Here is a 13,617-nt window from a genome sequence, read left to right as displayed (position 1 = left end):
ACTATTAGCTGAAAGGCTGGCAGTCTGAACCCACCCGTTGGAAGACAGGTCTGCCAATCTGCTTCTGAAAGGTCACAGCCTTAAAAACCCCAGGAAGCACAGTTCTACTCTGCACACATGGGGTCACCATGAGTCGGAATTGACTTGATGGCAACTAACAACAATAGAGTAAAATACATGAGGGACATATTCTTTACTGGAGCCTTATTTGTGCCAGTATTGTACTAGGTCCTTTTCTTCCCCCGGCAGGTTATAAAGCCACTGATGTATCAGAAAAAGAGGTATTACAAGTCAACATTTACTTCCAAAATTGAGGCTTGGGGAAGATGGGAAGATAAAGGTTCCCTAAGGATTCAGTCCACTATGCCAGTCTATTCCTCTTCTCAGTGTTGAACCAACAACTGTTTTCCTCTCCTAATTTAAAAAAAAAAAAAAAAAGGATATTTCAGGGTTGGAAACATTTCCATATTAAAGACTGACAGACTAACCGAAGGTAGAAAACAGAAATCCTCACACCAGACCAAACTCCTAGACCTAGCTCACTCTGCAGAGAAAGGCAATTTGCTTCTCTTGCTAAGAGGCCAGGAGAATTCTCCAAGGATATTTCTCAAGCCTCCTTCTTCCGTTCCAGGGTGACTGTTGGTTTGGTGCGCAGATGTCAATGAAAAAGCCAAAGCGACTCCTTCCAAGTAGAACAGATTCCTCCAAAACTACTCTCAAATTAAGAGGCAGTCCTCGGGTTACAAACATCTGACTTGCGTACAACCTGTAGTTACGAACCAACCCCCATAATGCCTATATTAAAAATTTGAGGTACATACAATGGTTTGTAATAACAAATGGGTGCTACTTTGCAACACACATCAAAACACTATTATTATTATTACCGTATTATTATTTTAAAGATGTTTTAGTGTATCTGGAAGTGTTTCTTTAATGTTTTACACACAGAAAGGTACACTATATGCTAAGATAAACGTTTGAGTAACTGACGTTAGATATAAACCATACCTAAGTTTTTCAACTCGACGGCACTGGGGTTGGGTACAAATTCAATATAAAGGCTTAGGAATAGAACTCATTCATAATCCGGGGACTGCCTGTAATTCATGGGTGTTCCCCTGGACTGTTAACTCCGTGAAGACAAGTATTATGTCTATTTTGTTCTTTATTCTTTGTCCACAACTGTATACCTAGCACCTAGCCAAGTACAATCATTCAATAAATACTTGCCAAACAAACGACGAGATTTACTTCCTTTTAGTTTCTGCAGCAAACATCTATCCATCTCCCACTAGCTTGACATCACAAACCAACCAGGTTATCAGGTGTAAAGGGAGAAAAAGTTGACCAGTGAGCTCTTATGAAACCGAAACCTGTTTTTCTTGCCACCCTGCTATGTAACAAATGAAATCTCCACACAACTGAAACAAAGAGGTAGATGGCCTTTCCATGGCAGAGTTTCTACCTGGTGGATGGGAAATCAAGGATTGATAAAAAGCTGTGGACCAGCCAACATACCATTTGTTCATTCTCTAGAAATGTTGTGAGCATGCCAACTGAAACAGCAGCACCCACAAAAAAAACTCCTCTCTGACTTCCTGGGATGGGAAAGCCAGCACGTATAACCTCAGCCCCAGAGAGAGCTTGTTTCCTTCCTGGCTGGTTAGAGACACACAGTTAGAGATGCCCATTCACACTGCATTTCCATGATGGGCTGATCCTGCATAAAATGGGCCTGAGGAAGTTAGAACCACAGCTGTGCAGGGGTCTGGCCTGCTTATGGGGTGGGGTTGGGGGGGATCAGCCCTCCCAGACAGCATGTTCTCAATCATCAGTGAATCCTCCTACATGGAGGATGCTACCAGCACCTGCCACTGGCCCCATCCGGTGCAGTGGGAACCCAAAGGGAAATGACTCAGAGAACACATCCTACTGGCCTGGGGTCAGGTGGCATTTTTGAATTGCAAAGAACGACACAGAAATAAAATAGGTAAGCAGGCCCAGTCTAAGCACAGCTGAAACCATTTTTAAACCCTTTAATGGTTAAGGGTAGATAAGCCTCCCACTCATATTTTCCACCCCCGGAGGTGTGTTTGCAGGCATCCGAGCCACTTTGGTATGTTCTGGCATTGTGGCAGATACTGGTGCAACTGTCTAAAAAACAGTGAAGTTCGTCTGTGCCATATTTGAGTGTAGAGAGCCATTGTAAGAGGGGATGCTTCCTAGAGGAGTGACTGCGTGAAACTTCTGTGTCTTTTGGCTTCTGTGCAGCAAGATAAGGCTTGCAAGTATGTTTACTATTTTCTTTGTGTTATTGGGAAGGTACGGTTACTGGTATTTGGAAATATTCAAGTAAATGAGTTATTTTAGGGGTGAAAACAGTTTGTGGTGCACTTCCTGGGCCGTGGGACCGATACGTACCGCATGTGCGATGTGCTTCATGGAACATGGTACTGATATGGCCCACTCTAAATCAAACTGATAACAATTATGTGCAGCAAGCACAATGTTTACTTAGTATCTTGTGTGTATTTTTTGAAAGTTGAGTAAGATATTTTATGGCTCAAGTGTAACCAGGAAGTGTGATGCACTTCCTGGGCGATAGTACCAATACGTACCGCGTGTGTGATGTGCTTCATGTAACATGGTACCAACATGGCCCACTTACAACAGGCACCCCATTTTCTCAAATAATGAAAAACTATTAATAAACAATGATTTCGCATCCATTTCATCAGTGAAAAAAACGTGGCATCATTAAAAAAAACTCCTCCCCCCAAAAGTAATAATTGGCCCATTAAAGGGTTAAGAACAGTTTTTTCTCAGAAAAACTGTACTTAGGGACTAATTCCCCTTTGTAATTAATTTCACTATTAGACTCAAAACCACAATCACAGAAGGAACATGAATTTGTTTCTAACAACATGAACCACACACCCTGCTCGCTCCATTTAGAACCCCACCCCCGTTCCTAGGATAGGACAGAGGAGAAGAAAAATTGATCACACCAGGGTAGAAAAAGCACTAGACTAGGAGCCAGGAGTCCTGGTTTCTCCCCTGGCCTTTTCACCACCCAAAGCAAGTCAGCTCTTCGCATTCATTTCCCAATTTTCCTTTCTATAAAACAGGAGATAGGATGAGATATCTCCCAAGTCCCATCTTTCCAATTCAAAAATTTCATGACCTACAGAGTTTCTCTCTTCTCATGTTTGGTTTATTGTGGAAGGAGTTTTGGTGGCTCCATGGTTAAAAGTTCGGCTGCTAACCGAAAGGTCGGCAGTTCGAATTCACCAGCCACTCCTTGGAAACCCTGTGGGCATACTACTCTGTCCTTCGGGTTGCTATGAGTTGAATGGACTCAGTGGCAACAGGGCTTTTTTTTATATCCACAGTCAAGAAGTCGAATCGTCAAATAAGGGTCTTGCCTCATCTGACTCTCAGGATCTGGGAATACAATTTGCACTGACAGAGCTGCCACAAATCCCAAACTCTGGACAGTGAATTTTGGTAGGGAAGTTATGGCTGCATTCACATAATTTACACACACAGAGGAAAGAACTTTCAAGGACTGGTCCCTGGCTTGGGTGCAGGTACGGGAACTTAGAGAAAACAATCCAAGTTCTTGTTTTTGTGCAGCTTGTTAGACAAGAAGGAGCCCTGGTGGTGCAGTGGTTAAGCTCTAGGCTGCTAAGCAAAAGGTCGGCAGTTTGAACCCACCAGCCGCTCTGTGGGAGAAAGACATAGCAGTTCGCTTCCTTAAAAGATCTACAGCCTTGAAAACCCTATGGGGGCAGTTCTGCTCTGTCCTGTAGGGTCACTATGAGTTGGCATCGACTCAACGGCAACGGGTTTTTGTTGGACAAAGGGCGTATGCCCTATCCCAATTCTCTCTCTAGGGTGGAATCACCTTGACCCTCTGATAAAGCAATTAGCACACCTTGAAGAACTTGTGGTAAGGACCCAGGAACAGGGAAAGCAAGACCAGCTGTTGATCACAAATGGTAGTAGTTCCAATTAGGGCAAGGGCAAAAGGAGACATGCTGTTGCATTGTTTCAGTATTATGGCTGGCATGATGTAAAACCACCCTGGGGTAGGTTCTGTAGAGGAAATGACACTTCCAGCAGCACCATCTGTTCTTTTTTGTGTCTGGCATGATCTATATTTTTAACATAGGATGTAACCAAGGTCCACCTGTAAGAGCCCTGTGAGAGCTGTTCTAAACCGCTTTCTTTCTCAGACCTACATTTTACCCACACTCACAGCCCCTCTCCCTCCTCCCTGCCTTGCTGGTTGACTCTCTATTCAGTAAGGATTCCATTTCCCAGCCTAGCAGAAGCCTCCAATCCAGTGCATGGAATTTTTCACAAGGAACGGAAAAGCTTCTGAGAACTATAAATTAAATCTGATAAGAAGGGCTCTGTGGGATTCACAGTAAAGTTCTCTCCATAAAACACGATGACTCAATTTAGAACTGAGGCTTCACCGTGAAAATCCTTTTTTAAAGAAACAGCACATGTGCACTGAATTTAGGCACTACAGCATCTGTCAACTCTTACCACTGTTTAAAGTTCTGCACCAAAGATTTGGAAACAATGCCATTGGAGAGTTCAAACTTCATAAACACAAAATGTAGGGGACAGTGGGGCATCTTTTCTTGACTCAGGGCAACATCCTCAACACCAAAGGACCAACAGATTTTGCTAAACACCATTCTTCCCCAAACTGTACAGCCAAATAGACTGTTAATTCCAAAGCAGAAATACTGATGTAGCTTTTTAAAATATTTCCTTAAGAAATAAGAACATATTTCCACACAAAAACATGTACATGGATCTTCATAGAAGGATAATTAATAAAAACCAAAAATTGGAAACAACTCAAACATCCATTAACTAATGAATGGATAAATAAAATGTGGTACATCAAAAAACCCAGTGCCATCAAGTTGACTTCGACTCATAGTGACCCTACAGGACACAGTAGAACTGCCCCACACGGTTTCTAAGGCTGTAATCTTTACGGAAGCCAACTGCTACATCTTTCTCCTACAGAGTGGCTGGTGAGTTTGAACCATCAACCTTTTGGTTAGCAGTTGAGTGCTTATCCACTGTGCCGCCAGGGCTCCATACAATGGAATATTATTTGGCAATAAAATGGAACGAAGAATTCACACATGTTACAACATGGATAAACCTCAAAAACATTATGTTAAGTGAAAGAAGTCAGTCACTAAAGACCCCATATGACATGATTCCATTTATAGTGAAATGCCCAAATAGGCAAATCGAAAGTGATAGAAAGTAGATTAATGGTTCCCTACAGCTAGGCTAGGGGATTATGGAGGAATGGGGAATGACTACAAATAGGATTTCTTTTTCAGGTAATAAAAGTGTTCTAAAAAAGTTTGGCAGTTCCTCAAAAAGTTAAACACAGAACTACCATATGGCCCAGCAATTCCAATCCTAGGTATATACCCAAAAGAACTGAAAGAAGGAACTCAAACTGAATCTTGTACACCAATGCTCACTGCAGCACTGTTCACAAGAGCCAAAAGGTAGAAATAGCCTAAATGTCCATCAACAGACAACAACAAAATGTGGCAGATACATACAATGATATATTACTCAGCCATAAAGAGAAATGAAGTCCTGACACATGCTACAACATAGATTAGCCTTAAAAAGGTTATGCTGAGTGAAATAAGGCAATTATAAAAGGACAAACATTGTACAGTTTCACTTATATGAAACAGGCACATGTACAGAGACCAAAGTTGATTAGTAGTTATCAGGGGTGGGAGAGAGGGGGAAAGAGGAAGGCTCCACTTAGGGCACACTGTGTTTCTGTTAATGGTGGTGGAATAGCTTGGGTAGTGGTGATAGTTGCACAATATAATTAACTTAATTAATGTCACTAAATAGTACATATAAAAAATGTTGAATTGGCAAATGATTTGTTTTATATATATACACATGTATAACCACAATAAAAAATTAGATTATGGTAATGGATTGTACACATTCAATGGGTGAATATGTAAATTACATCTCAATTAAGCTGTTAAAAAAAAAAGACAACAAAATTAAAAAAAAAAAAAATCTCCTTGAGCAAAACTAGAAATAATCTACATGTATGAAGGATCTCTAAATCTAAGAGCACTTATTCAATGGAACATCACGAAGCCATTAAAAATAACTATAAAGGTTATATATCATCGTAGGAAAATATTTATAGTATAATGCTAAATGGAAAAAAACAGAATACAAAATTGAATTACAGGAATTGCCAACTAAAAGAAAAAAGGGAATACATGGAAATGGCTTTGTGTTAGGGTGGTTGAATCAGTGATTTTCCCCTTCTATTTTCCAAGCTTTCTGTAATCTTGTCCTGATGTACCGACAATTTAAGAAAAAGAAAAAAAATTCCCCTCAGCCTTCCTGTATTAGACAGTTTGCCTAGGCTACTACGATTTAAAATGCAAAATAAGCAAAACCACATTGTTCCCCTTTTCAATTGATGGGAACCTTCTACCCGCTTAGTTTACTGAGAACAACCCAAAGAAGGACGAGTTGGATAAACAGCCTCCTATTCCATTCCCAGAAACCCTGGTGGCATAGTGGTTCAGAGCTACGGCTGCTAACTAAAAAGTCGGCAGTTCAAATCCACCAGGCGCTCCCTGGAAACCCTATGGGGCAGTTCTACTCTGTCCTATAGGGTCGCTATGGGTCGGAACCGACTCGACGGCAAAGGGTTTTGGGGTTAATCCATTCCAAGGTGCCAGTTTCATTTTACTGGCTTTGTCAGAAGCCAAACCCTAATCTAGTCCACCAAAATTTCAGCAAGGACAGTTTACACAAAGGACAATTCCACACTCTGGTCTTAAAGTTCTGTGGGTGAAGGCAAGTCACTGTTGGCAGTAGGCTGGATTTGGAAAGATTAAATGTTCCTCCTCCTTAAGAAAGAATGGTAAAAAGTGGGGAGGCTGAGAAGGAGTCCCTATTCGCATCTCTTCTCTATGGTATTGTGTTCAATCTCCAGCTGGAGGAGAATAAGAATCCCGAATCATTTAACTTTTCACCACAGAAGACCTTATTCTGATTAATGAACTGTCAGTCACCACCTCTGCCATCTGCAAACCACATGAGAACCTATTACTGTCATCAGGAATCCCAGGCTAACTTCCTCCAAGTCTGGCAATAGGGCCAGGCCTACCCCCACCCCCAAAAAATTATAAGGTTTATGTATGTGCATATGTGGAGGGGATGGGAAAGAGAACATGTAATGGACATTGCTATCAGGTAATTTTAAAGATCTACTAACACTGGCCACAGTAACAGGGAACTACATTTGTTTCTGCTTGAGACAAATGCTTCAGTAATATCCTGTTTCTGGAGTACAGCATGGATTCTTGGCATGCAGCCTTCAGATGTTTCAAGGGTGGCTATTTTCCTTTTCGAGATATAAGAATCCAGGAGGGAGGGTACAACACGGGCCACACCAGTGTCTGCGAAACCCGCTTCAGTTCTCGCTGAAGTTGCTGCCTTCCTCCTGTTGCTATCCCCAATACCTTCACAGCGACTGGCTGTCCCCCTGCCCCAACAGTGGCACAGGTCACCTTTCACAGCTGATCCAGCTCAGCACCACTGCGAGGTCTACCAGCAGAATGAAGACGTCCATACTCAGGTAAGAACCAAGAGGATGAGAGAGCAGATGGAGGAGTGCTGCTTGTTTCTAGGCCGACAAACTAAGAAGGAAAGAAAAAGGACACCGTCGCAGACAGGCATGAGCACAAGTAGAAGGACGCACCTACAGGTGCCTGAGAGGCTCTGCCACTACAACCTAAGCCTTGTAAGAGGTATCTTGCTCCCCAGCATCTCTAGTTTTCAGATGAAAGGTTTTTACAGACACTCATGAACTGAAAATCACCCAAGGGGACAAGGCTATTGCCTTGAAGCCAGGCCAGGGTGGCAGTGAACAGAACTTGGTGCTCAAGGGTACTTGAAATTGTTTCATGGGTCTCAGGTCCACATCTGTTAGCAGCTTCAAATTCCCATGACAAAGTCCCTCACCCGCCCAACCTCAAGCTCTAGCTTTCACTCCCACTAACACGGAAACAGCCCTCCCACATTACAGGTGATATTTCTCACTGCTCGTTTCCAGATTTTCTGCAATGTGGCAACATAACTTTAAAACGTTAATTTTTTAAAAAATCATTCCTGAAATGAAATCTCACTAAGAAGAGATATGTGGGTGACCCTTAGATTGAAGCCATCTTGAGGAGAAACTAGGGGAAAAGAGTTTCTATGATCACATATGCATTTGTCCCAATGCTCACCCTTAACCCAAGTTATCTTAATCCTCAGTACTGAGTCTGCAAGAGAGCAGTATTTTTCTAGCAAGTTAACTTCTGGCCCTGACTGGTAAGCAAGGCCTTTCAAAGTTTAAAATAAATAAATAAATAAAAAGACACAGGCCTCCTTCCTCTATTTGTTCCTTCTCATCTTTCTCCTACTGCCTGAACTTCAGACCACTACCACCAAAAAATGCCCCCAAAACAAGGTTTCCCTACTGTCCAGACAGAAAGAGGATGGAAAATGAATCCCGCTTGTTAGCCTCAACTAGGACATCGTATGTCAATTCAGAAGGTGAGTAAAATGCTTCATGCATGGCAATTACACAATCTACCCCATGAATCCGCTGACGTTCAGGCTACAAGGGGCCCATTCCATAACATGCCTCCCAGTGAGATTCTCCCTGGTGGTGCAACAGTTAAGTGCTCAGCTGCTAACTAAAAGGTTGGCCGTTCAAACCTACCCAGCAGCTTTGTGGGAGAAAGACCTGGTGATCCTCTTTCATAAAGATTATGAGTCACTATGAGTTTAAAATCGGCTGAGCACACCCAACAACAACAACTGGAAGCCCAGAGAGGAAAGACAAGTGCGTGTGTTCTCTGGCCTTCCTTCACTGCTGGCAAACGGTTCTGCTTCAGACATCCTCCTGGCTCACTTCTGTTTCGGTACGAAAATCAGGAAGATTATGTGGCTCACTCATTTTTTTTTAAGATATTGTAATTCTCTGAGGTCACAAAGGATACCAGAAGTAAGCTGGTTGTCAGAAGAGCTAAGGATACAGAAAAAGAGCACAAGGAAAGGTCTGAAACAAAATGCAAGTTTTGGGGGTGGGTGGGTGGAAAGTCATGGAGGGAGTGTAAGAGTACTTAGTAGCTATAAACTTAAAAGAAGGTCTTTGAAGAAGCCAGGAGAATTATTACCTTTGGAAGGTGCACGTGCGTGCATGGAGGGGAAGGGGAGCGGGAAGAACTGCTGCCCCAGCGGCAGCAAAGGAGGAAATTCCCTGCCAGGAGACACATCATTACATAAGAGCCCGAGTTCCTTCACCGCACAGTGGAGGCCGCCAGGAAAGGAGACAAAGTGCTGAGGTCTCTTCACCCGCCAGCCCGCATCTGTAACACCTCATTCTACCTTCCTTCCTCTTCTTTTAATCCACCCAAATTCTGGCCTCAGCAAATAAGTCAAACTCTGCCATTTGACAGTAAGCTTGCACTCAAGAGTTTAAACACTGCAGGGCAGAGGCTGGGCAAGCGCTGCTCTGAGCACCCAGGGACCTGTCCCCATCTGGTTGTCAGTAAGAATGTGTTTTCATCTGCCATTTCTACTACGGGATCCAAAAAGTCACCCTGCAGACAGGAAGTCCTATCTATTAGGGCTCACACCAGTAGTGTCATCTGCTTAACTAACTGGACAGAAGTTCCTTAAGCAGCAACTAGCTTTAAGTTCCTTAAAGCTAACAACATAAACCAAAATAAATTGACTTGGACTAGGAACTCCATGAGAGCATGGCTGGGTTCTTACTCATTGCAGTATCCCCAATGCCTAGCACAGCACCCGACACACATTTTGTATCACAAACTAAATGGAAAGATGAAAGGAAGGAAGGATAAATGAAGGTTGTGCAAACATACTAGAAGTGTGTATCTGGGAGGAAGAGTTGGAAATGCTCAAACCAAAAAATTCACTGCCGTCCAGTCAATTCCTACTCATAGCGACCCTATGGGACAGAGAAGAACTTCCCCAATAGAGTTTCCAAAGAGTGGCTGGTGGATTCAAACTGCCAACCTTTTGGTTAGTAGCTGAGCTCTTAACCACTGTACCACCAGGGCTCGTGATCTGACAGGCTGAGGAAGTATAATGCTTTGAGAAGGTTCCAGAAAGAATCTGGTTTCAATTTTACCAAAAGGTAAACACATTAGAAACTAACAGTGTAATGAACAAACTGTGTGACCCTGGGCAAGTTATTTAACTTGTCTAGGCTTGGTCTCAACTGGAAAAATAGGGTTAACAACAATATGTACCTTAAGTTTGTTTATTAAACGAGATCAAGAAAGTAAAGTTCTCAGCACAAAGGTTTATACACAGTAAGTTCTCAAGAATGTTTCCCTATTCTTGTTATTACTGGAGCCCTGGTGGAGCAGTGGTTAAGAGCTGAGCTGCTAACCAAAGGGTCGGCATTTTGGATCCACCAGCTGATCCTTGGAAACCCTAGGGGCAGTTCTACACCATCCTATAGGGTCGCTATGAGTCAGAATCTATTCAACAGCAAAGGGTGCTGCTACTATTGCTACTTTATTAAATACCTCCTTTACTGAGGAGCAGACATATCCCGCCCCAACTATGCAAAAATTTTCACTTCTGGCTGAATGCACCTCTAGCTAAAAACCCAAAACCCAGCAAAGTCAGAACTCAATGCTGAGCACATGTCTCTTCTAACCTCCACTGATGGTTACAATCTGGGTGTGGAATTCCCAAAACAGAAAAGGTGTGTAAAGGTGTGTACGTGCGTATCATTCACAGATATAAACATGTTTAAAGAGCCCTGGTGGTGCAGTGGAAACCCTGGTGGCATAATGATCAAGAGCTACGGCTGCTAACGGTCGGCAGTTCAAATCCACCAGGCACTCCTTAGAAACTCTATGGGGCAGTTCTACTGTGTCCTATAGGGTCGCTATGAGTCAGAATTGACTCAATGGCAACGGATTTGGTTTTTTGGTTTGGCGGTACAGTGGTTAAGCGCTCAGCTACTAACCGAAAGGTCAGCCATTCAAACCCACCAGCGGGTCTGCAGTCTACTTCCATGAGGATTACAGCCCTGGAAACTCTATGGGGCAATTCTACTCTATCCTATCTAGCGATAGGTTCGTGGGTTATATATACACACTTATAATATATATATGTTAATATGTGTACCTGTGTGTATATTCATAGACTCGGAGTGGTGCAAAGGGTTAACGAATTCGGGGAAGGCTGGAGTCCACCCAGAGGCATGCTGGAAGAACGACCTGGTGATCTACTTCCAAAAAATTAGCCATCAAAAACCCTGTGGAACGTAGTTCTACTGTGACACCTAGGGGGTTGCCATGAGTCAGAATCCATTCTACACCAAAAAATTATATATGTATATGTATGCATTTGTATACATACAAACACGAAAGCAACAAGAAATGAACTACTGCGAAGGGTGAAAAGACATTCCTCCCACCACTGTAGGTCTGGGGAGTGCACACCTGGAGTACCTGTAGTTTAACTGAACTCGGTAATTTTACTCGCTGCACCTCCATAACAGAGCACACACAACCCCCGTGAGCAAGAGCAACACAGCCCAGCATGCTGGCTGCCACGAGAGAAAATTCTGTTGAAACAGCATTAGGCCTCTTTGTTGAAACGTGAACTTCGCTCTAACCCGTCAGCGACTTGATTCTGACGCCTCTTTTCTCTTGGGCCTTGCTGTTCCCATAACCGCCTCCCCCTCCTAATCCCTTCACAGGTAACTTTTTCCACTTCTGCAGCCCCACAGTCACCACTCTGCTGGGGGTCAGACCTACACTAATGTTTGAAGTCTCAACACCAGGAGTAAAAAAGAAAGTCTGTCTCTCTATGTAAAACAGGAAGTGGTTTCGATGAGTTGCAGCTCAGATAATAAGAAAAGTTTTTGAGACTAAAGAGCAGACAAGGCGCGGGGGCTCCAGAAAACTCAGGCGCGCACACACCGGCTCCACGGCTTCCTCAGGAAATCCACCATCGCTAAACCAGCGCTGCCCCAGCGCGGGACCTGCGCGCTTTGCTCGGCTGGAGGGTGCAAACTAACAGTAATAAAGAGGGCCTCTGCCCACCTCCTTCCCTCCTCCTCTGCGCCGACCGCACAGTGAGGTTTCCACCTTAACTTCCAGGTAGGAACCGCGGCCCTACACGCCCGGCTCTTCCGACTCTGCCCGGGCAGTGACGCGGGACAGCGCGCCCTGGAGCTCCCGGCCGCCGACCTGCCGTCCATTCCTCCTCCCGGCCTCCGCACAGCCCACACCGTCTGCCTGCCGGCCCGCCGGCCGCCCTCCCAGCCCCGCGCCCCGCCCGGCCACCGCAGGGCACCCGGCGGCGGTGCTCGCGGCCGGGCGTCCGGGTGACAGCGGGGCCGGCGGGTGGAGCAGCCGCTACGGGCCGGATCCCCGGCCGGCATCCTCACCGGGGCAGTGCACACTGACCTCCGTCCCCGAGCCCCTGACAGCCGGCCGGGCGCGCAAGTGACACAATGCTGGTCCTCGCCGCCCCCCGGCCGCGGTGACAACTCACCCGGTGAACGGCGCGGCGACCTCCGGGAAGGGGGCGCTCGCAGCTTCCGCGGCGCCGAGATCCGCTCCGTCGCCTACACGCGCCCGCAGCCCTCCCGGGTCTAAGGGAGGCCCCGCGTGCCCTTGTCTGGCTCGTGTTGGCCGGCCCTGCGGGAGAGAAGGCGCAGGCGAGGGAGGGGGCGAGACCGTCGCCGGCTTCGGAGAATGGAACGCGTCGGCGGCGCCCGCGTCACTTGCCCAGCTGTAACGCGCGGAGAGGGGAGGGCCCCGCAGGGGGAGGGGGGGGGTGGGGAAAGAGGCGGGGCGAGGCACACACGCAACAAGCGCCGGCGTCTCGCCGCCGCGACCGCCCCGCTGGGAGGCCCCGCCGGTCGACCGGCAGTCAGCACGCACGCGCCGCTGGCCGGGCCGCACGCCCCGCGGGAGGCTGCGGGGGGGGGCTTTAAAGGGACAGACGCGCTGACTGTGCTGGAGCGACGGGGCCGTGGAACCTGCTCGGGGTGCTGTGCGTTCGCAGAGCGGTTCCACTTCTACTACTATTATTTTGTTCATTATTATTATTATTATTTGGTCCTCAGTATAAAGAATTGGATTGTTCTCTGGTTTACAAAAAAAAATTTTTTTTTTTTTTCACGCTTGTGACTTTATGAGCTCTTGAATCACTCGCCAGGTCTTATCTCCGAAGCAGCTCATAGTCTCCCTGTTAAGCAGTACAGTGTACTTCTCAAACTACAGTATGTATCCTAAAAAAATACCCTACCAACCTCAAAATTGCCCCGGGGAGTGTGTGTAAAAATGCAGATTCGGGGCCATATCTCCAGCTTTTCTGATTCAGTAAGTCTTGGGACTGGCGATCTGCTTCCAAAAGGTTACAGCCTTGAAACCCTGTGGAGCAGTTCTCCTCTGCACAGTGGGGTCACTCTACTCTGCAATCTTTCTTTCCAACGAGCATTCCAAAGTGATTCTTGAGGCC

At 45.5% G+C, this 13,617-nt stretch overlaps 1 protein-coding gene across 2 annotated transcripts in view; it reads right to left on the bottom strand.

Annotated features, from left to right (window-relative positions):
* Window positions 1-12,842, bottom strand: part of SUSD6 (sushi domain containing 6) — a 106,542-nt gene extending 93,700 nt beyond the window's left edge. The window contains exon 1 of one of the 2 annotated variants that reach the window (XM_003408736.4): window positions 12,646-12,842. The gene's annotated coding sequence lies outside the window, so the exon portion shown is untranslated. Of the gene's footprint in view, window positions 1-7,619; window positions 12,363-12,645 lie in introns of those variants that run through there. The other variant, XM_023546303.2, reaches the window with a different exon arrangement.
* Window positions 12,843-13,617: the final 775 nt, after the last annotated feature.

This window comes from Loxodonta africana, chromosome 10 (genome assembly GCF_030014295.1).
Source record: "Loxodonta africana isolate mLoxAfr1 chromosome 10, mLoxAfr1.hap2, whole genome shotgun sequence".
In the NCBI taxonomy this organism is placed as follows: Eukaryota; Metazoa; Chordata; class Mammalia; order Proboscidea; family Elephantidae; genus Loxodonta; species Loxodonta africana.
The sequence above is the reverse complement of the archived record's forward strand: the minus strand, read 5'-3'. Positions and strand labels throughout refer to the sequence as shown.